We start from the raw sequence: 22,195 nt of genomic DNA, 5'->3' as shown, positions 1-22,195 counted from the left end.
TGTGGGTGACCATTCTCAGTTATTTGTCCAAAGCAACCAGCCTCAGTCACAGGTGACTCAGGGCTCTGCAGCGCACTCCAGCCCCGCTGCAGCCCGGGGAGCTCCCTGCTGGGCCTATTGATATCACTCAAGGACAAACCAACTCCCCTTTAATCAGAGAGATGAACCTCCCTTTGGATCCAGGAGGTGACCAGGCTTCCATGTCTCTAATCTCATCCAAAGCAGTGTGGGCCTGGCTGCATGGGTTGACAAAGTCTGGAGAACACAGTGCCCAGAATGGGGGGAAGTAGCAAAGTCTGTGTCTTCCATAAGGGGGCTGTAGGATACCAGACTCAGACCCAAGGAGACAGTCTTCCCAAGTCACACAGTCACACACTGGCTTTCAGCTTTATGGAGCTCAGACCAACAGCATTTGACAGTAGAGACAAAGTACAATGAGACCCACCTGCTTAAGCCCTTCCTCATTCAGTGGACAATGGTTGAGATTGGAGATTCCCAGAGACTGTTGCTGAGCTGGACCTCATGTTCCTTGTTCTTTCAACCTGCAGAGAGTCTTATTATTTCTAGGTGCTGTGGAGAAACTGGTGTTGGACGCTGGTTGGCTTTGTTGTCCAGGCCAAAGTACACTTTGTAAGTCTGTGAGTGACAGAGGTTCTTTTTAGAATTACAAATGTTGTACTTTCTGTCTATCAATAGTACAGAAACATTTCACAGCCTTTTTCTGACAGAGAATCTTAAAATATTTTGCATTTTCTACATATCTTAGGTTAACAGATTATGACATGAAGCAACCAATAAGAATTAGAGACCTTTATGCCTGGAAATCTGGACGTCTTCACCACCTTCATCTAATTCCCCTATCCTTGGGCCCCTATCTCCAGTAACCACAAATCAGATTTTTTTGGAGTCAATTTTGTTTTTGTTTCTTTCTTTCATTTAGAATCCACTTGTAAGTGAGATCATATACTATTTATCTTTCTCTGTCTGATTTATTTCTCTTAGCATAATGTCCTGGAGGTCCATTTAAGTTGTCACAAATGGTTGGTTCCATCCTTTTTATGGCTGAATAATATTCTATTATATATATGATGTGGGAAAGAAAGGCAGAAGGAAATGTGAATAACATTAATATAGCCTGCAGCCCACTGACCAGTGCTTGAGGGAGGCAGAGGACAATGCTCTTCCAGGAAGTTCCCAACTGTCTTCATGTTAATGACTTGCTAGGGGCAAAAACAAACTTTGTTTGACAAAGGAAGGCCTCCAGGTTCCTGTGAGTTTTCTTTTAAGCATGTAAATGTCCTTTTGAAACTTCCCTTATCTTTTCTCACCCCAACCCCAATGTATATAATCAGTTGCTCCTCTGGACCCAAGGGCAGCAGGTCTTTCTGCCCAGGGTTCCTGTCCCCAGGCTTTAATAAAATCACCCTTTAGCACCAAAGATGTCTCAAGAATTCTTTCTTCACCATCAACTGGGGACCTCACCTACATTCCAAAATTGCATCAATTTCTCAATAGCAGGAAGTCAAGTCACTGTGTTGTACACCTTCAACCTATAGAGTGCTAGATAGCATTTCTATCTCATTAAAACTGAAAGTAAAAAAAAAAGAATTTGGAGAACTTGAAAGGTTTTGTGCTAATTTCACTGAAATAAGCAGTACTTCTTAACTCACACATCTTAAAGACTTTTGTAAAAAGGAGTTTCCGAAAACTGGGCCTGTCATAAAATCCAACCCAACAGGGTTCTTGCTATTACTCTTTTTCCCATAATCTACATTTTCATGTTGGCTAGTATGCACATCATTTCCTAGGGCTGCCCTAACAAAGTACTGCAAACCTGGTGGCCTCAAACAACAGAAGGGTACTCTCTCCCAGGTCTGGAGGCTTGAAGTCTGAAATCAAGGTGTTGCCAGATCCTGTCCTCTCTGAACCCTGTGGGAGAGGATCCACACTTGTTTCTTTACAGCTGAGGCAAGCTTAAAGGACCGGACATTGAGTAGAAGTGCATGCTGTAGCGAGCCAAAGGTGTGTCCGTTGAGGTTTTGGGGCAAGCTATACTTATGGGCAAGGAATGCAAGGAAGGGAAAGTCCAGCCAGAGTCCAAGCAGTGAATTCACTGGCTTGAGGTTGGGAAGTTATTTGTGGCAGATGTTCCTTGGTCAGAAGAACTCTCCATCTTCCATAAATCAGGCATTTAATGAAAATCAGTCTCCAGTTGTCAATTTCCATTCTTGCAAGGGTCCACATGTGAGATTTTCCATTTTGTATTTACTGGCTCTATTTTAAATTGAAATCCTTTCACAATATTCTGACCACACATTCTTGTGGAATCTTACCTAGACTAGTATTTGTTAATTTGTTTCCTTGGTCAGTTCAGCCTGACTCTGAATTTAAATTACCCAAAATATAATAAGTAGGCCAAATATGCTTTTTCAATTGCTCCAGAATTCTGTTTGTCTGACAGAAACAATTTGCACTGTTTGTCAGGAGATGTTTCATTCAATGTGACCTGCATCAGGCTGGCACATGAGGAAAAACTGGGTGAGTTCCCACTTTAGTGAAGGCTGGGGAGGTAGATGGTCACCCCAGGGCAGCTCTGACCCAGGGCCTTATTCCATAGTGCCCGTATTTAAATGAAAACCCAGGACTAACTCAGTGATGGGTCCAGAGTGCCTTGAGATATTAAAACAATGGATGAAACCATTGCTCTTCTCACACATGGACTCTGCTCTTGGACTGTAGGATCATAGCTATGGCTTCCCCACAGAAAGGCCAGGTAGTAGCTTTAGGTTCTCACACAGTACTAATAAGAACCCAGAATATCCTGATAGAACTTTCCTCTATTTGATGTAAAAGAGGCAGTTTGGAAAGAGTTTTCCAAGCACACTTAGAAAAAAATTATACATAAAATCATTCCTTTTTTAGTTAGTCCAATCATCCCAAGGGAATTATTCCCTTCAAAACCCTTTGACTGACCTGTTGTGTACCTATATGTGTGTGTGTGTACCCCAGAGTATAACAACTATAGTAGTTTCTAGGACTTTCATATTCCCAGCCAGAAACATGGAATTCATTCACCCTTACTATGGTTGGCTCTAGACTCTCTCTAGGGACACATTATTTTTTCCTTGTCATCTTCTTTTGTCTTGGTTGCTCTATAAAATTTAATTCCATGAGCCAGAGGAAAAGACCATTTAAACCTTGTGATTCTAACACTTTTTATTTTTTTAAAACTTTATTTATTTGACAGACAGAGATCACAGGTAGGCAGAGAGGCAGGCAGAGAAAGGGAGGGGAAGCAGGTTCCCTGCTGAGCAGAGAGCCCGATGGGGGGGCTCGATCCCAGGACCCTGAGATCATGATCTGAGCCGAAGGCAGGGTCTTAACCCACTGAGCCACCCAGGTGCCCCCAAATTTGTCTATTTTCCAATCTGCTTCTTCTCTCATTTTGCTGACTTGTTCCATTCTCAACAGCATAAGTATTTTTTTTAAAGATTTTATTTATTTATTTGACAGAAAGCGATCACAAGTAGGCAGAGAGGCAGGCAGAAGGGGGCGGGGGGGGGGGAAGCAGGCCCCCTGCTGAGCATAGAGCCAGATTCGGGGCTAGATCCTAGGACCCTGGGATCATGACCTGAGCTGAAGGCAGAGGCTTAACCCACTGAGCCACACAGGCACCCCACTTTAACATTCATAATTGATTAACCTATAATAGTAGATACCAGAAAATTCTTGAAATAGCTCAACTCTATGCTGTTATTTGGAGAAAATTCTGATGACTAGAACTTGTGGAGTGGGAGCCATTTCCTTGTGTCAATGAGGTGGAAGAATGTGAGCAAGCTGGCCATTCATCTCAGGAAGACTGACCCTGCACACAAGTCTACATGTCAGGGTCTCAGATTCCTTCAGAGAGGGCAGAAGCACGTGCGCTGTGTCCTCCCAGCAGATCCACGCTTTCACAGTGGGATTCCTCTTCCCACTGCTGCACGTAGCACGGACATGAGTTTTGTGATTTTCTTCCCAACGTCCTTTTATGTCACTTTGCTGAAAGGTAGGCCACTCCCAGCTCCTCCCTGCCCCTTCCCCACTGCTGCACCCAGCAGGGGATTTGCATAGTGTCCCCTAGGGAGGACCTTCCCTTGCAAGTGTGACATAAAAGACCAACCTGAATCTTGCTTGGACTTACCAAGACTCCTCAGTTCAAATTCTCAAAATGAGGCTTCCAGCTCAGCTCCTTGGGCTGCTAATGCTTTGGTTCCCTGGTAAGGACAGAGGGAGGTGAGGAAGAGAATTAGTGGAGGTGGAGGGGGAGCTGAGAGGGCACACTGCTCTCAAAATGTATTCTGTGTGCTGGTAGCAGGTGTGGGACTAGTCCTCCAGGGTGGGGCAGGGAATGTGTAGACCTGGGAGAGTGAGGAAGATTCCAGAAGGAACAACGACTTGTGCTCTGGTGGGGACTGTGACAGGGAAGGGGTGGATGCTGTTAGCAATGCTGAGAGGCCTCTCTCCACTTGACCAGTCTCGGGTTGATTATTGTGATTGTGCATTTTTGGTGCATGCTCGGAGTCCCAATAATGGGAATGAAACAAAGTAGTGTTTTAGCTAAACTAAAAGGGATAGAAACATTGGAAATCATTAAAAATGTTTGTATGGGGGCGCCTGGGTGGCTCAGTGGGTTAGAGCCTCTGCCTTCAGCTCAGGTCATGATCCCAGGGTCCTGGGATCGAGCCCCACATCGGGCTCTCTGCTCAGCAGGAAGCCTACTTCCTCTTCTCTCTCTCTCTCTGCCTGCCTCTCTGCCTACTTGTGATCTCTGTCAAATAAAAATAAATAAAATCTTAAAAAAAAAATAAAAATGTTTGTATGTAACTTGGTACTTATCTCTCTTCATTTTAGGATCCAGCGGGGAAATCGTGATGACACAGACCCCACTGTCCCTGCCCATCACCACCGGAGAGTCAGTCTCCATCTCCTGCAGGGCCAGTCAGAGCCTCCTGTACAGTGATGGAAAAACCTATTTAAGTTGGTTCCGGCAGAAGCCAGGCCAGTCTCCACAGGGCCTGATCTACTTGGTTTCCAACCGTCTCTCTGGGGTCCCAGACAGGTTCAGTGGCAGCGGGTCAGGGACAGATTTCACCCTGACCATCAGCAGGGTGGAGGCTGACGATGTGGGGGTTTATTACTGTGTGCAAGAACTGCAGTCTCCTCCCACAGTGGTTCAGACCTGAACACAAACCTCCTGCCTGGGGTCCTGGCTGCCCCAGTGAGCAGCTTCTCTGGGGAACTCACAGGACGTTCTCTGAGTTTGTGTGAGAGGAAGGAGCTGGAGGCCCCCGGGGAGCAGCTCGCAGCTGGGCGTCAGGCTCCACATGTTGAGGCCCCGACAGCCTCCCAGCCTGGCATGGTAGAAGCCACAGGGAACTAAGGGGGTCCTGTCCACTGAGGAGCCGGTTATGGTGAAGGGATGAGCTCCTGTGGGCTCCCCTAATCCTCTGTCCTGTGCCCGTTTATCTCAAATAAATGTAACCACTCCAGTAACCAGACAGGTGGCATTGATCTGGGACAGAAAAGGGAATACCTATTGGAACAAATAGTGTATGCTCTATTTACCACAGAATCATTTGCTAATATTGGTAATATTGGTATTTTCTTACCATCTCCTTTCCTACTTCTCTACTACTTGCACTATCTGTCTTTTAATATGTCCAGAGAATGATCTGCACAAGATGCCCTCAAGGAGAGTCTGGGTGGGAAAAATCAGTAGAAATACCTAATTCTGATAAAATCAAAATAAGCATTTCAAATCATTGGTTATTATAACATTCCAATGCCAATTGTCTTTGATTTCCTTCAATTACATTTGTCTGAGTGAAAAGGGGGTTCTTGCAATTTCAAAATCGGGCTTTGAAAATAAACAGCAAACAGTTATAATAGAGACAAATGTTACCTGTCTACATCACAGGAAAAGCCAGAGTATATGGGATTTCTCCTTCTCTCCTAAATGTACGGGTGTTAAATATATTGAAGTTAAACACTGCTATAGATATGATGAATCTGATTCTCTACTACAGTAAGAGAAGATTTTGAACAAAAAATGAATGAATTATTTTCACATGGTGTGATCGCTAACCAAAAATGACCCCGAATGATAAATGTTTTAGAAATCTATAGAAAATTTATGCATGGAATAGATTCCATTCAAGAGTGCAGCAATGTGACCTCTGACCTCACAATTGGTCATGTCGTTATGTCATCACACATATGATGGAATTAAAGTGATGAAATTGAGAGAACAATGGATCCTAGTCTAGTTGAGAAAATAAAGTGTATTAGAGATGATCATCTCTTCCAAGATAATGAATATCATGGCATGGACAACTAAATGCAATGGTTCAATTCTGGAAGCTTTGACGGTGTGTGGGAAAATGTGTCTACAAATCCAGCAGCCTGGAGCCCACAGATCTTGGAGTTTATGACACTTAATAAAGTGGACAATGAATTTCGGATCAGTGATAAAAATTATATGAAATTAAATTAGAAAACAAAATGTTATTTAGAATATTGATAAATGCATGATGAGATGGAGAGAGATTATAGAAGCTTTGGGAGCAAACACAGTACTTCCTACACAAAGTAGGAAGACCCGAGCCTCAGCACGGCCATAGTCGTCTTGCTCCCACATGATTGATGGAAACCTGTGATCTGGAATTTCTGCTTCGATGACAGACAGGAGAGAAAGTCCAGCTCCCTCAGCATGCTGAGGTAGATAAAGGAATCCTAGATGATGCTCATATCTCAAAGGTGATGTACTCAAAACAAAATAGTAAAAAGTGATGTCATAAATGACATAAATAATGTCATAAAACTGAGAGAGGACACCAAGGAGAATGAGAACACAATCAAATTGGCTGTGACACAAAAATCTCAAAATAGAGTTGACTGAATAGGACAAGATTTCTCTGTCTCTACGGTAACAGTCCTGAGGTGGGAAGTCTCCCTTGGTTAGGGAAGTGGTTCTGCTGCACAAGGTCCCTCGGGTTTTCCCCAGCTGGTCACCGTGTGTAGAGATTAGAGACCCTGCTCTTAATTTCTGCTCTTGGTTTAAAAACTCATTTCTTCTTTTATTTTGACAGATATTTAAACATTTTATCCACACCCATCAAATTTACAACCCCAAGATCAAGAGTCACATGCTCTCCTCACCGAGCCTGCAAGTGCCCCCAAACCCATTTATTCTTGTTCTCATGGTCACTATATCAAAATGCATAGCATATTTGCAGGAGAGTCTCCAGAAGCTACAGGATTTCATACCCCAGCAGACTCCCTTGTGTGATGTCATATATGGTAGGACTAATGGTTGCCATCATCATGAGTCTATTATTACATGATCTTCTTCCCAATGTAGAGTCTTTGTCCCAACCACTACTCCCATCAAAACTCTGTGAACTCTTGGATGGTCATGGCACTTGAGCCTCACTGGTCAGGAAGGCTTAAATTATCTGAAACACAATGTATCTCTGTCCTTCCAGGGCAGCCTTGAGCTGTCCTCAGTAGAATACTCCAGGAATACTATTCATTTTCTCCTTGTTTGCATAGTTGACATACAATGTGTCACACGTTGGAGGAGTACAACATAGTCACTCAACAATCTACACATTATTCAATGCTAACCACATAAGTGTAGTCAGGGGCCAAAGTTATTTCATTATTACTGATTATATTTCTTATGCTGTACTTTTCATATCTCTGACTTTTTATTTATTTTTATTTTTTTAAAGATTTTATTTATTTATTTGACAGAGATCACAAGTAGGTAGAGGCAGGCAGAGAGAGAGAGAGGAGGAAGCAGGCTTCCCGCTGAGCAGAGAGCCCGATGTGGGGCTCAATCCCAGGACCCTGAGATCATGACCTGAGCCGAAGGCAGAGGCTTAACCCACTGAGCCACCCAGGTGCCCCTGACTTTTTGTTTTATAAGTGAAACCTTGTACCTCGTGACCCCCTTCACCTCTTTCACTCATGCCCTCACCCTTCTCCCCCTGGCAACCAACAGTGGGTTCTCTGGAGTCATGAGTGTGTTTCTGCTTCTTTGCTTATTGATTTGCTTTGTTTCTAGATTCCACAAGAAGTGAAATCCTATAGTGTTTGGTGCTGTCTTATTTCACTGAGCATGATACTCTCTAGCTCCATCCTTGTTGCTACAGATGGCAAGATCTCATTCTTTCTTATGACTGAGGATGATTCCATGGTGTACATATACCACATCTTCATCCATTCCTCTCTGGTTGAACACTTGGTGGCTTACACATCTTGGCTATTGCCAATAATGCAGAAATACACACAGGGCTGCATGTATCTCTTGAATTAGTGTTTTTGTGTTCTTCGTGTAAATACCCAGCAGTGGAATTACTGGATCCTATGGTCCTTCTATGTTTAGGTTGTTGACGAACCTCCACACTGTTTCCACAGTGACTGCACCCATTTTCACTCCTACCAACAGGGCACAGGGTCACTTTTCTCCACATCCTCACCAACATTTAGTATTCCTTGTCGTTCTGATATGAGCCATCTGGACAGGTGTGAGATGTTATCTCATCATCGTCTTGATTTGTATTTTCCTGATGATGAATAATGTGGAGCATCTTTCCTGTGTTTCTTGGGATCTGTATGGAGAAATATCTGTTCATGTCTTCCCGAATATGGCATATAATTTTAGGTGCTCTCATTCTTCTGGACTTGCTTCTTTATTTTTAAAATCCAGGTTTGGAACTCAGAAAACTCTCCTTTGGTTTTAACATGCAGTGATAGACTGCTAGAAGATTTTGGCTCTAGGCAGAGCTCTGCACCCAAACCATCTCATCAGATGACTCCTCGGTAACAGTGGCTGTAAGGTGTTACAGGTGAGATACACATGACACCAGGCGAGATAGACGCAAGACAAGGTTTATTAAAGGCTCCCTCGAGCGAGGTTCCGTGACTCAGGAGAGGAGAGTTGGAGAAGTCGCGCCTGGGAAGGGGTCGAGTGGGTCTTTTATTTGGGTTAAGACAGGGCATAGGTTTATAGCCATATAAGGTAAGGTTTTTGGTGATTGGAGGGTAGGGGGGAGTCCTGATGTTCCCGTTTCCTGCATAGGTATCACTTTACTTATGGTGACATGTCTTTGGCATAGGTCCTTCTGGCTGGAGAGTCATGGGTAAAGAAAGAGGGTGGCCTGGAAGATGATGGCCCAGCGGCCATTTTTATTGTTCCTCCTGCATTCCCAGGGCCGCAGACCTAAGAGCGGCCACAATAAGCACAATTGAAACACTCAAGTTGTGCCCAAGGTACAAGGAACAACAGGCCCCCTGGTGCCACAAGGAGCTGTATCTTCTCTGGCCTCCTATCTGTGAACCTGGAAATGAGCCCTACTAGCAGGTTACATTCTTTCCACTTTTTTTCTTTTACTTTTTTTTTTAACTTTTTCCACTTTCCACTAAAAGGATTTTTCCACTATAAGGATAAATGAGAGCAGCATCCAGGGGATAGGAGTTTGGGCTCTGGAGCTGGAATGCCTGAGTATAAACTCTGACTCTGAACTCTCCTGGGAGCTAGCAGTATGACTTCAGACAATTGTGTCCATTTTCTCATCCATAAAGGAGGACATTAATCATCCTAATCATAGGATTGCTCTGACGAGTAAATTAATTACTACAATACTTCCATCTGGATTTACCACATAATGCATCTACAACAAATGTTCAAAAATGAAATTTTGTTCCTTCTTTCAGAAAGAAACTCAGGGAACAGAGAGAACCTAGACAGGATGTTCACCAGTTTCCCAAAGGTCTTTGTTCAAGTGTGTGGTAATCTCCTATAAACAATCAAATGGAAAATCTTCCTGCAAAAAAGGGGAAAGTGGTTTCTTTAGCAAAGGAATCAGTCCACTAAAGAAAGGCAGCCCACGGAATGGGAGAAGGTATTTGCAAAGGACACTACAGATAAAGGGCTGTTATCCAAGATCTATGAAGAATTTCTCAAACTCAACACCCCAAAAAACCAAGTAATCAAGTCAAAGAATGGGCAGAAGACATGAACAGACACTTCTCCAAAGAAGATATACGAATGGCTGACAGACACATGAAAAAATGTTCAGCGTCATTAGCCATCAGGGAAATTCAAATCAAAACCACATTGCAGTCAAATGCTCTACCACTGAGTTATACCCCCTCAAAACCACATTGAATAGCACTTTACACCAGTTAGAATGGCAAAAATCTTCAAGGCAAGAAACAGCAAATGTTGGAGAAGTTGTGGAGAAAGGGAAACCATCTTACACTGTTGGTGGGAATGTAAGTTGGTACAGGAACTTTGGAAAACGTAATAGAGTTTCCTCAAAAAGTTAAAAATAGAGCTACCCTATGACCCAGCAATTATACTACTGCTAAGATACAGATATAGTGACAAGAAGGGGCACATGTACACCAATGTTCACAGCAGCAATATCCACGATAGCCCAACTGTGGAAAGAACTGAGATGCCCTTCAATAGACGAATGGATATAGAAGATGCAGTTCATAATTTTTAGTGGAATACTATTCAGCCATCAGAAAGGATGAATACCCATCATTTACATTGACTTGGATGGAACTGGAGGGGATTATGTTAAGTGAAGTAAGCCAAGCAGATAAAGATAATTATCACATGGTTTCAATCATATGTAGAACATAAGGAATAGACCGGAAGACATTGGGGGAAGGAAGGGATAATGAAGTGGGAAAATTGGAGGAGGAAATGAACTAAGAGAGACTATGGACACTGGGAAACAATCTGAGGTTTTTAGAGGGGAAGAGAGTGGGTTAACCTGGTGATGGGAATTAAAAAGGGCACGTATTGCAATGAGCACTTGGGTGTTATACACAATGAATCATGGAACCCTACATTGAAAACTAATGAAGTACTGTATGGCGACTAACATATCATAATAAAAATTTTTTTTAAAAAGTGGCTTCATTGAATTGTCTGAATTATAGTTTTATAAACTGTAAGGTCCTCCATTACAGGTTGAGCAGAGCACTCATTCAGTTTCAGACCAAGCACTGGGAGACCTGCTGGACTAGCTGAAGTACTGGGACAGCACTGGGGATGGGGACCAGCTGAGAGGTGAAGGGACACATGCAGAGGACACCCACAAAGCCCTAAACATGGCAGGTCCATCACCTTTGTGGAACTTGGGAGCAAAGCAGCAAAGAACAGGGCTACTCTCGGCCTTCAGACTCTATTCAATACAGTTGGGGACAACAGGTTGTGATTTCTGCATATATTGACTTAAACCTGCTTATAATTGCCAGATATGATCAGTGTAAGACCCAGAAAAGGGTGTCCCCTCCCTCCACATCATTTGGTGGTCACCACCCTGTCCCACTAAGATCACTGAAAGGAGTGAAGGCGAGATACACTCAGACTGAGAATTTGAAGACCAGTTTTCCTGGTCTTTTCCAGCACAGCCATCACTCTGTGCTCGCAGTACTCCCCAGGGGAGTGGGACAGCCAGTGGGAGTGCCCGGAGTCAGCCCCAGACAGCACACTGAGAGAGTAAAATGAAATGCAATATATGCACAGAGGGACTGAATCCCTCTGGACCCCGATTCTCGTGACTCTGCAGTCTCTCCTTTCCTAAGCTGTGGAGCAGCCTAATCTTGGGTGGCCTCAGAGGTCTTTGGATCCCAAACATGATGGGGAAATCACAATTCAGAACTTAAAACTATGCATCACTACCTCATGTTGCCACACTCTGCCGTAGAACCTGGAAAGCAATTATCACTTGTTGCCGGCCTCATAAATAATATATGTTTGAAAATGCACAAGAAAGAAGTTCACTTTATCCTAGAAATGATATTGTCCAAGAACAGGGGGAAAAACCCTCAGAATTACTCCCTCCCCATGGCCACAAGAGGGCGCATGGGTACCACGGGGATCCCTGGATGGCTCTGGTTGTGTCTGGCATTAACCACCAAGAGCCCAATCTGATGTTAGAATGTTATTATTATTTCTTGTTACCACTTATGATTACATCTCTGAGAGTCCCCTTTTCACCCAGGGATAGTGTCACACCTCCTCCTGCCGCCCATGTTTCCATCAGATTCCATGGCGACAGGGAAAATAGCACTTAGTGAAGGTTCCAAAATGTCATATTTGATTCAGCAGAAAACAAGTTCCCTCCATCAAATACTGCCCCGGACAGAGTATAACGCTGGGGAAATGACCCACACAGGAAACACATATGAGAAATACTTGTGGTGAGAGGTCCCTTTGGCAAAGGAAAAGAGTGTGGAGTAGTCCCTGATGGGCCATCAGGACACCATGCAAGGTCCTCCTCACCCAGGTCTGAGAAAGTAGGAAGCCTGTAGCCTCTCACAGGTCCATGGCCATGGCTTTGGGAACCCATTGAGGAGACTCACACTTGCTCCATCCACAGTCACCACTGGTGTCAGAGAGAGAACTGGTGTAGACTGGTTTCCCCACACTTCAGAACTATGCACACAGCCTCTCAGTGACCAACAGGGTGACTGATGAAACAGGGGCTTTCATTAGATTTATACCAGTAGCTGCAGCCAGCATGGAAAATTGGGCAGAAGAGACATCTCTCAAGACCAAATCAAAAATCACCTTGTGACTTTTTCTCTTTTAAAATTGATCCTCCATGACATGTGGGAACCCTCAGAGGGAGAAGGGAAACTCATGTTATTCACCCCCAAAATGGGTCTGGCCAACTGACCCCACAGTTGGACCATCCCAGGCATCTGTACATTCTCTTTAGATAACCAGTGTTTAGGACAGCGTGGCTGAGGCTGCTCAGAGATGGTTCCATGCTGACTCTCTTCGCCTCAGATCAGGCAATGCTGATCCCTGAAGGAATGACCCCTGCTCTCCTTGGCACGAAGAGCACAGGTCTGCTCTGTCCCGATCTCGTTGCCAAACTCCCAGCATCATTGCACTTTCACTGTGTTATAGGCAGTGCTGGGGCCCCAGGGAGAGTATTTTTTTCCCAAAAGCCCAAGTCAGACTCACTATATCCAGTAAGTCTGATTGGCCCTGCTCTGCCATCCTCCCTGCCGTACACAACATCTGCAGCCTCCCCTCATTTTTACCTTGCACAATCATCAAAAGACACAATCTCACTGATCAGATCAGAAATAAAAGGTTGGAAAATCATCTCTTTATTGGAATAAGTGCAGTAGAGGCATGGGTACATAGTCTTCAGGTGAGATTGTCAGAACAGTGTCCCAACTGTGAATCCTGGTAGGGCACCAATCCTACCATGAAATTTGTATCTCTATCTCCCTAGTAGGGAGTAGCTCAGTGAATTAGGTAACTAGATTTTTTATTTTTTATTTCTGCAGCACATTAGGTGGTAGAAAACTCTTTTCACTTATATGAATAACACAGTAACAGTCATGCATTGGTGGGTATTTTAATAAATCACCTTTTCATAAGTCCCATGTTTTCATCCATCCTATTCCTCTTTTCCTTTCTCCAAGCTATTAACATCCAAGTTGTCATTGACCATCAGAGAAACATCTGACATTTAAGAGTGAACATAATTTATTTCTTCAATGTTCTCTATTGGGTTGTGTGTATAAATATAACTAAATCTGAAAAACAAAAACACAGGTAGACTCAGACAGAAATAGACTCTTCCCAATAAATTCAACATATGACCAAATAAGGAGAATGTTTAATGTAGCTCCTTTGAAGGTGTTTGCCCAGGGCTTCTTTACAAAAAGGTTTTCAATAGTCATATTCATTTACTGTTCCAGGTAATCAGAAATGTTGGCAGAGATAACTCCTGGTATGATACACTGAGGCTATATTCCTTCTGCAATATTCTTGCAAAACTGAAAATCTTATTCCAACCAATAGAAAGCATCACACAAACCTGATGAGCAGGATAAACCAAAAAGAACTGTCCAGTACACTGCAAAGGTTTCAAGGTCATGAATACACAAAAAGGAGATAATCATCACAGATTGGAGGAAAGTAAGGAGACATGGAACCACATGCAGTGTAGATTCTTGGATTTTATCCTAGGACATAAAAAGGGCTTTAATGGAAAAGTTAGTGAAACCAAAGACGGATTATTAATTAATTAATCAATAGCATTGTATCAATGTTAATTTCCTGGCTAAGATAATTATAGTAAGGTTATATAAGCTGTTCACATTAGGGAAAGCTGGAGAGAGAGTGGATGGAAACAATCTTAATAATTTTGAGATTTCTTTTAAGTGTAAAATGATGTCAAAATAAATTGAAATATGTAATAAAAAGTATTTACGTAAGAGTAATAGTTCTTATTCCACTAGTCCATGGCATCAGTCTCTTTTCTCTCCTTTACTTATTTATGATTCCTCTTTATTTTCTTTTATTTACTTATGTTTTGAAGTCTAGTTGACATGCAATGTTACATCAGCATCAGGTGCACAACTCAGTCATTCAAGAACCTGTACATTACACTCTGCTCACTGGAGTGCAGTTGCCATATGTCATCAGAGGACACTATTGTAATACCATTGACCCTATTGCCTGGGCTGTACTTTCTTCCCCGTGACTTATTCTTTCCATTGCTGGAAGCTTGTACCTCCCTCACGCCTCATTGATCCTTCCTGTCACCCCACCTCCTGCCTCTCTGGCAGCCATTAGTTTGTTCTCTGTATTGATCAGTCTGGGTTCGACATTTTTTTTTTTAATTTTTTTAAAACTTTTTTATAAACATAATGTATTTTTATCCCCAGGGGTACAGGTCTGTGAATCTCCAGGTTTACACACTTCACAGCACTCACCATAGCACATATCCTCCCCAATGTCCATAACCCCACCCCGATCTCCCTCCCCCCCAGCTTGTTTTGTGAGATTTAGAGTCACTTATGGTGACTCCCGATCCCATCTTGTTTCATTTATTCTTTTCCTACCCCTCAAGCCCCCATGTTGCATCTCCACTTCCTCATATCCGGGAGATCATATGATAGTTGTCTTTCTCTGATTGACTACATTTTGTTATTTTACCATTTTTTTCTAGATTTGACATAAAATTAATCATATGGCATTTGGCATTCTCTGTCTGACTTATTTCACTTTGCACACTATCCTCTAGGTCCATCCATGTGGTCACAGATGGCAAGATTTCATTGTCCCTTATGACTGAGTACTATTTCATTGTATGTATATACCACCTCTTCTTTATCCATTCATTTATTGATGGACACTTATGTTGCTTCCATATTAAGCTATTGTAAATAATACCACAATAAACATATAGTTTCATATTATCTTTTCAAACTGGTGTTTTCATTGTCTCTGGATAAATAGCAAGTAGTGGAATTACTAGATTGTATGGTATTCCTATTTTTAATTTCCGGAGAATTTTTATTTCTGGTTTTGGAAATTTCTGTTTAAAAATTTGGAAATTTCTGTTTAAACGCCATACTGTTTTCCACAGTGGCTTCACCAATGTACATTCCCACCAACAGTGCACAGTGTTCCTTTTTCTCCACATCCCCACCAACACTTGTTAATTCTTTTCTTTTTGATACTAGCCATTCTGACAGGTGTAAGGAGATATCTCATTGTGGTTTTGATTTGCATTTCCCTGATGTGATGTTGAGGATCTTTTTACGTGTCTGTTGGCCAACCCCAATCTTCATTGGAAAAATGTATTTTCAGATTCTTTGTTCATTTTTAATCAGATTATTTGGGGTTTTTTGGTGGTGAGTTTTAAAAGTACTTTGTATATTTTGGATATTAGTACCTTATTGGATGTATCATTTGCAAATATTCTCTCCCATTTAGTAAGTTGCCTTTTCATTTTGTTGATAGGTCCCTCTGCTGTGCAAAAATTTTTCATTTGGTGAAGTCACAATATTTTATTTTTGCTTTTATCTTCTTTGTCTAAAAATATATATTTAGAAAACTGTTACTAAGGCTAATGGCAAAGAGATTACTGCTTATGTTTTCTTGAAGGAATTTTATGGTTTCAAATCTTACACTTAGGTCTTCAATCTATTTTAAGTTTATTTTCGCCTGTGGTGTAAGAAAGTGATCTAATTTCATTCCTTCGCATGTAGCTGTCATGTTTTCCCAAAACCATTTATTGAACAGATGTCCCCATTGTGTACTCTTGCCTTCATTGTCATAGATTAATTCACTATATAAGCACAGGTTTATTTCTGGGCTCTCTATTCTGTTCTATTGACCTTTATTACTATTTTAATGCCAATACTGTACTGATTTGTTTACTATAGCTTTGTAGAATTGTTTGCAGTCTAAGACTGTGATACCTCCAGCTTTGTTCTTTCTCAAGATTGCTGTGCTACTCAGGGTTGACCTTTTAAAATAGAAATGTAAAATGAGCCTGGAAAAAGCTGAAGAACTAGAAATGTAACAGGGAAACAGAAAGAAACATTTAGGGCGCCTGGGTGGCTCAGTGGGTTAAAGCCTCTGCCTTCGGCTCAGGTCATGATTCCAGGGTCCTGGAATCGAGTTCCGCATTGGGCTCTCTGCTCAGCAGGGAGCCTGCTCCTCTCTTTCTCTGCCTGCTTCTCTGCCTACTTGTGATCTCTGTCTGTCAAATAAATAAAATCTTAAAAAAAATAAAAGAAACATTTAAATATGTCCCTCCTACCGCTTAGGTAGCATAGATTACATCTCTATTAGCTTTGTTCCAAGCAAAGACAATCTTCTCTGTCACTCTGCTCACATGAGAGGTCATACCCCTCTCCGGGAGGCTCTTTCCATTTGGCTGCACCCACAGGGGATTTGCATGTTGTCCCCTAGGGGGGACCCTCCCTTGCCAGTCTGAGATAAAAGATCAACTCTCAACTTGTCTTGACCTACCAGGACTCATCCCTTTAACTTGCCAAAATGAGGTTCCCTGCTCAGCTTCTGGGGCTCCTCATTCTCTGGTTTCCAGGTAAAAACAGGGTGCCCAAGGAGGAAGGAAAATGGGAGGGCAGGATGAACCCTGAGGGCACGGCTCTTTCCCACATAAATTCTGTTTCCATGTGAGATGGATGTCTTCCTACTAGAATGAGGCTTGAGACTTTTAGATCTCTGGGAAAGGAAGAATCCTGACGGAAAAGGACCTGTATGTACTTTGGTGACCATGTGGCACTGAAGACAGGGAGGGCTTAGTTGACTTCTAAGCTCCTGCTATGTCTTGCCAATCTCTAGTTCTTTTTTGAAATTGGAAAGTTTTGAGTTCTGAATCAAGATCTCTTAAAAGGCCTTTTATTTTTTTAATTTTATTTATTTATTTATTTTTATTTTCAGCGTAACAGTACTCATTGTTTTTGCACCACACCCAGTGCTCCATGCAATACGTGCCCTCCCTAAGGCCTTTTAGTCTGAAATAAAGAGCAAAAGGAAAATTATTGAAATTACCCACAATGTTTGAACTTAACCTTGCACTTCTCTCTTCTTACTTTAGGGTCCAGTGGGGAGGTCGTGATGACACAGACCCCACTCTTCCTGCCCGTCACCCCCGGAGAACCAGCCTCCATCTCCTGCAGGGCCAGTCAGAGCCTACTACACAGTGATGGAAACACTTACTTGTACTGGTACCTGCAAAAGCCAGGCCAGTCTCCACAGCTTCTGATCTATGGGGTTTCCTATTGTTTCCTTCGGGTTCGGGCAGGTTCAGTGGCAGCAGATCAGGGACAGATTTCACCCTGAGAATCAGCAGGGTGGAGGCTGACGATGTGGGAGTTTATTACTGCATGCAAGGTACACATGTTCCTCTCACAGTGATTCAGCCCCAAACACAAAGTCCCTGCTTGTTGTGGCCCAGCTGCCCACATGAGTTGTTTGTCTAAGGATCAGGCACAGCAGATTCTCTCAGTCAGTATAAGAAGACATTGGAGACCTCAGGGGACTGGGTTGAGGCTGCAGGCTCTGGACCATGAAGAAGGCTGCACCGCAGCACCATCCTTTATGGGTGTCAGCTGAAACAGCCTTGACATGACATGACTGTCAGGGAGAATGGGTGAGCTCTGAGCCACCAGCCAGGACAGAGGGAGGAGCTGAATGAAAGTTCATCTGATCCTCCCTGCCTTGTGTAAGGTTGGAAGTCAAACTCAGCGGGAAAGCCAGAGAAGAGAGGCCATTCCTGGAAATGATAGTGAATTCTGTTGGTATTTGACTATTTTCATATTTGATCACCAAGTCACTCTCCATGCCAGTTATAGGTCTTTGCCTTTTTTCTATTTCTTCATTGTCAGTTCTTGTCAGCTTGTATATTTCTAGGAATTCGTTTATTTCATATGGGAAATTCAATGTGTAGATGTAAAATGGTTCGTAATACCCCCTTACTGTCCATTTATTTCTGTAAAATGTAGTAATGTCTGCACTTTCAACTCTGTTTTCAGTAATTTGAGTCTTCCCTCTTTTTTCTTCAGCATGCTAAATATTTGCCAATCTTATTGTTTTTTTTTTTAAATATTTTTATTTATTTATTTCACAGAGAGAGAGAGATCACAAGTAGGCAGAGAGGCAGGCAGAGAGAGAGGGGGAAGCAGGCTCCCTGCCGAACAGAGAGCCCAGTGTGAGGCTTGATCCCAGGACCCTGAGACCATGACCTGAGCTGAAGGCAGAAGCTTACTGAGCCACCCAGGCGCCCCCATCTATTTGTTTTTAAAGAGCCAAACTGTAGTATATTTTCCCCATATTTTAATTTTATTTTATTAATATATTTTCTAATATCTGTAATCTCCTCCCTCTGCTAATGTTGGGTTTAGTTTGCTCTTCTTTCTCTAATTCCTTATAGTATACAACTACATGGTTGATCTTATATTATTATTATTATTTTTTAAATTGTTTATTTCTTTTCAACGTTACAGTATTCATTGTTTTTGCACCACACCCAGTGCTCCATGCAATATGTGCCCTCCCTAATACCCACCACCTGGTTCCCCCAACCTCCCACCCCCTGCCCCTTCAAAACCCTCAGGTTGTTTTTCAGAGTCCATAGTCTCTCATGGTTCACCTCCCCTTCCAATTTCCCTCAACTCCCTTCTCCTCTCCATCTACCGTTGTCCTCCATGTTATTTGTTATGCTCCACAAGTAAGTGAAACCATATGATAATTGGCTCTCTCTGCTTGACTTATTTCACTCAGCATAATCTCTTCCCGTCCCGTCCATGTTGCTACAAAATTTGGGTGTTCATCCTTTCTGGTGGAGACATAATACTCCATAGTGTATATGGACCACATCTTCCTTATCCATTCATCCGTTGAAGGGCATCTTGGTTCTTTCCACAGTTTGGCGACTGTGGCCATTGCTGCTATGAACATTGGGGTACAGATGGCCCTTCTTTTCACTACATCTGTATCCTTGGGGTAAATACCCAGTAGTGCAATTGCAGGGTCATAGGGAAGCTCTATTTTTAATTTCTTGAGGAATCTCCACACTGTTCTCCAAAGTGGCTGCACCAACTTGCATTCCCACCAACAGTGTAAGAGGGTTCCCCTTTCTCCACATCCTCTCCAACACACGTTGTTTCCTGTCTTGCTAATTTTGGCCATTCTAACTGGTGTAAGGTGGTATCTCAATGTGGTTTTAATTTGAATCTCCCTGATGGCTAGTGATGATGAACATTTTTTCATGTGTCTGATAGCCATTTGATGTCTTCATCGGAGAAGTGTCTGTTCATGTCTTCTGCCCATTTTTTTTTATATGATTGTCCGTTTTGTGTGTGTTGAGTTTGAGGAGTTCTTTATCGATCCCAGATATCAACCTTTTGTCTGTACTGTCATTTGCAAATATCTTCTCCCATTCCGTGGGTTGCCTCTTTGTTTTGTTAACTGTTTCCTTTGCTGTGCAGAAGCTTTTGATCTTGATGAAATTCCAAAAGTTCATTTTCACTTTTGTTTCTTTTGCCTTTATGTTATAAAGAAATTTCAAAAATTGAATTCATTATATATTTACTAGATAATAGTCAATTCCATTTAGGTTTTCATAAGATATTTTCAGTTAGAAAACAGTTGTGAACCTTTCATCTTCCTTCCTTCATTTGGAAACCAATGTCCACATTCTGCTAACCCTGTCCCCAGCTTTCATCTCTGCATCTTCAAGAGAAAATGTCATCATGCTGTGCGGTACACCCTTCCACACTGCAATGAACACACAACCACAGGTGACTCCAGCAGCAACCAGAGCAACTTCAACTCCTCTTCCATGAAATTGCAACCTGGACCCCTGGGGTCCAGCCCATTTCAGTGATTATGGGTTTGGGACAGTTTCTTCCCCATAATCACTGGAATGGAAGCTTGAAATGCTCTGCACATACTCTGTGAGTAAGACACCAAAGGACTCTGCAGTGTAAGAGCCTTGAACACAAACCTCCCAAGAGGTTCAGCCTCTTAGGTTGGCAGGAGAATTGATGGACCATCTATCCGAAGGCAGGGTCAGGTGGAAATGGCTGTGGAGCCTTTGAGGTAGTGTTCATGGAGGCATCTGTCATGACCAGTGGGTCTCCTTTTGGTAAACAGGGGCCAGGACAATGGCAGAAGAGCGTCCCAGAGCCTCTTCCTCCCTCCTCACTGAGGGCAATTAGGTCCCACAGACCTTGAAGGTACTGACCACGATGACCTTCCTAGAGCATCCACTCTGGTTCCCTGTGACCTTATGCTGATCAGAAGCCCAGTCATGTCACTCGGAGGAAACCCTAGTATGTCTGCACATCACCTACTGCCCCTTATTCACTTCGAGGCACTGCTTAGTGCCTTTGTCCCATGATCATCACCCTCACTAATCATCAGAGAATGGAAAGCTGTCTGCGCTGTGCCAGTTTTGGCTTTTGAGCAAGTCAGAACTCACAGGAGACTCACATATGTACAGTGCCATAAGGATATTCTGTGATAACCCTATCATGAGTTCCCTATCACTGAACTGTCTCTGAGCAGTTATACAGTTTACCTGTTGACTCAGCCTTCTTCCTTTTGAAGGCTCTAATGAATGACTTTACTTCCAGATTGTTAGGAGTTCAATGCTGCGAACCCAGACATGTACACATTAAATCCCACATTTCCATAATGCAAATTTCCTAGAGCAAAGGTCTCTTTGTTGTTGTTGTCTTCATTTCTGCTTCTTTGACTTGTGTCAAGGTAAAAACAGAGGTGAACAATAAATAAGTTTTGTAGATAACATAGTTAGTGTTATAAATTCAGTAGGACAAATTCTTGCTCTTGCACTCACCAATTTTGATCTGCTATGCTTTCTTTATTTTAAAATACTATCTGATTACCATTTTCATTTCTTCTTTGACCCAGGTTTTATTTAGTAGGGTGTCATTTTAGTTTCCATGTATTTGAAGATTTTTCTGTAGCTTCCTATTACTAATTTTTAGTACAAATCCCTTGGATTTAGAGAATATACTTTGTATGATTTGAATTTATTTAAGCTTATTGAGTTATCTGGTGCCCCAAGTATGATTTATCTCAGCAAATGTTTTGAAAAGAGTATGTATTCTCTTATTGCTTGGTGGAGTTTATCTTAAATGGTAAAGATATGAAAATGGTGGATAGAGTTGTTCAAGTCTTCTGCGTCCTCATGGTCCAGGTGTCCCGGTTATTTGTACTGCAGGCTTGACTTACTGCAGAGCCCAGCCCAGGGCTTCTCTGGGCCACTCAAAGCTGCCTGACTGTCACCTGATCTGAGGACTACATCAGTATTCCTTGACTATGTCTTAGAAAATGTTGCCTCCAGAAGTTGAATGAACCTGTCAGTGTTCCTTCCTTTCAAGAAAAAGACACCTTTTAAACACAGGGGAATGCAATAGACAGTCTTCTCCCATCCTGTTTATTGAGCATTAATGAGAGGTTCCTCAAAAGTTAAAAACAAACTATCATACAATCCAGCAATTGTACTACTAGGTATTTAATCAAAGAATACAAAAATACTAATTCAAAGGGATACATGCAACCCAATTTTTATAGCAGCATTATTTACAATAGCTAAATTATGGAAATAGCCTAAGTGTCCATCAACTGATGAATGGATAAAGAAGGGGTGGTGGTATATATTTATATACAATGGAATATATATATATGAATATATACATATATAATCTATATATGTAATGTAATATTGCTCAGCTATAAAGAAAAATAAAATCATGCCATTTGCCAACAACAGGGATGAAGCTAGAGAGTATTATGCTAAGCAAAATAAGT

This window comes from Martes martes (assembly GCF_963455335.1).
Source record: "Martes martes genome assembly, chromosome: 9".
In the NCBI taxonomy this organism is placed as follows: domain Eukaryota; kingdom Metazoa; phylum Chordata; class Mammalia; order Carnivora; family Mustelidae; genus Martes; species Martes martes.
This window is presented reverse-complemented; position numbering follows the sequence as displayed.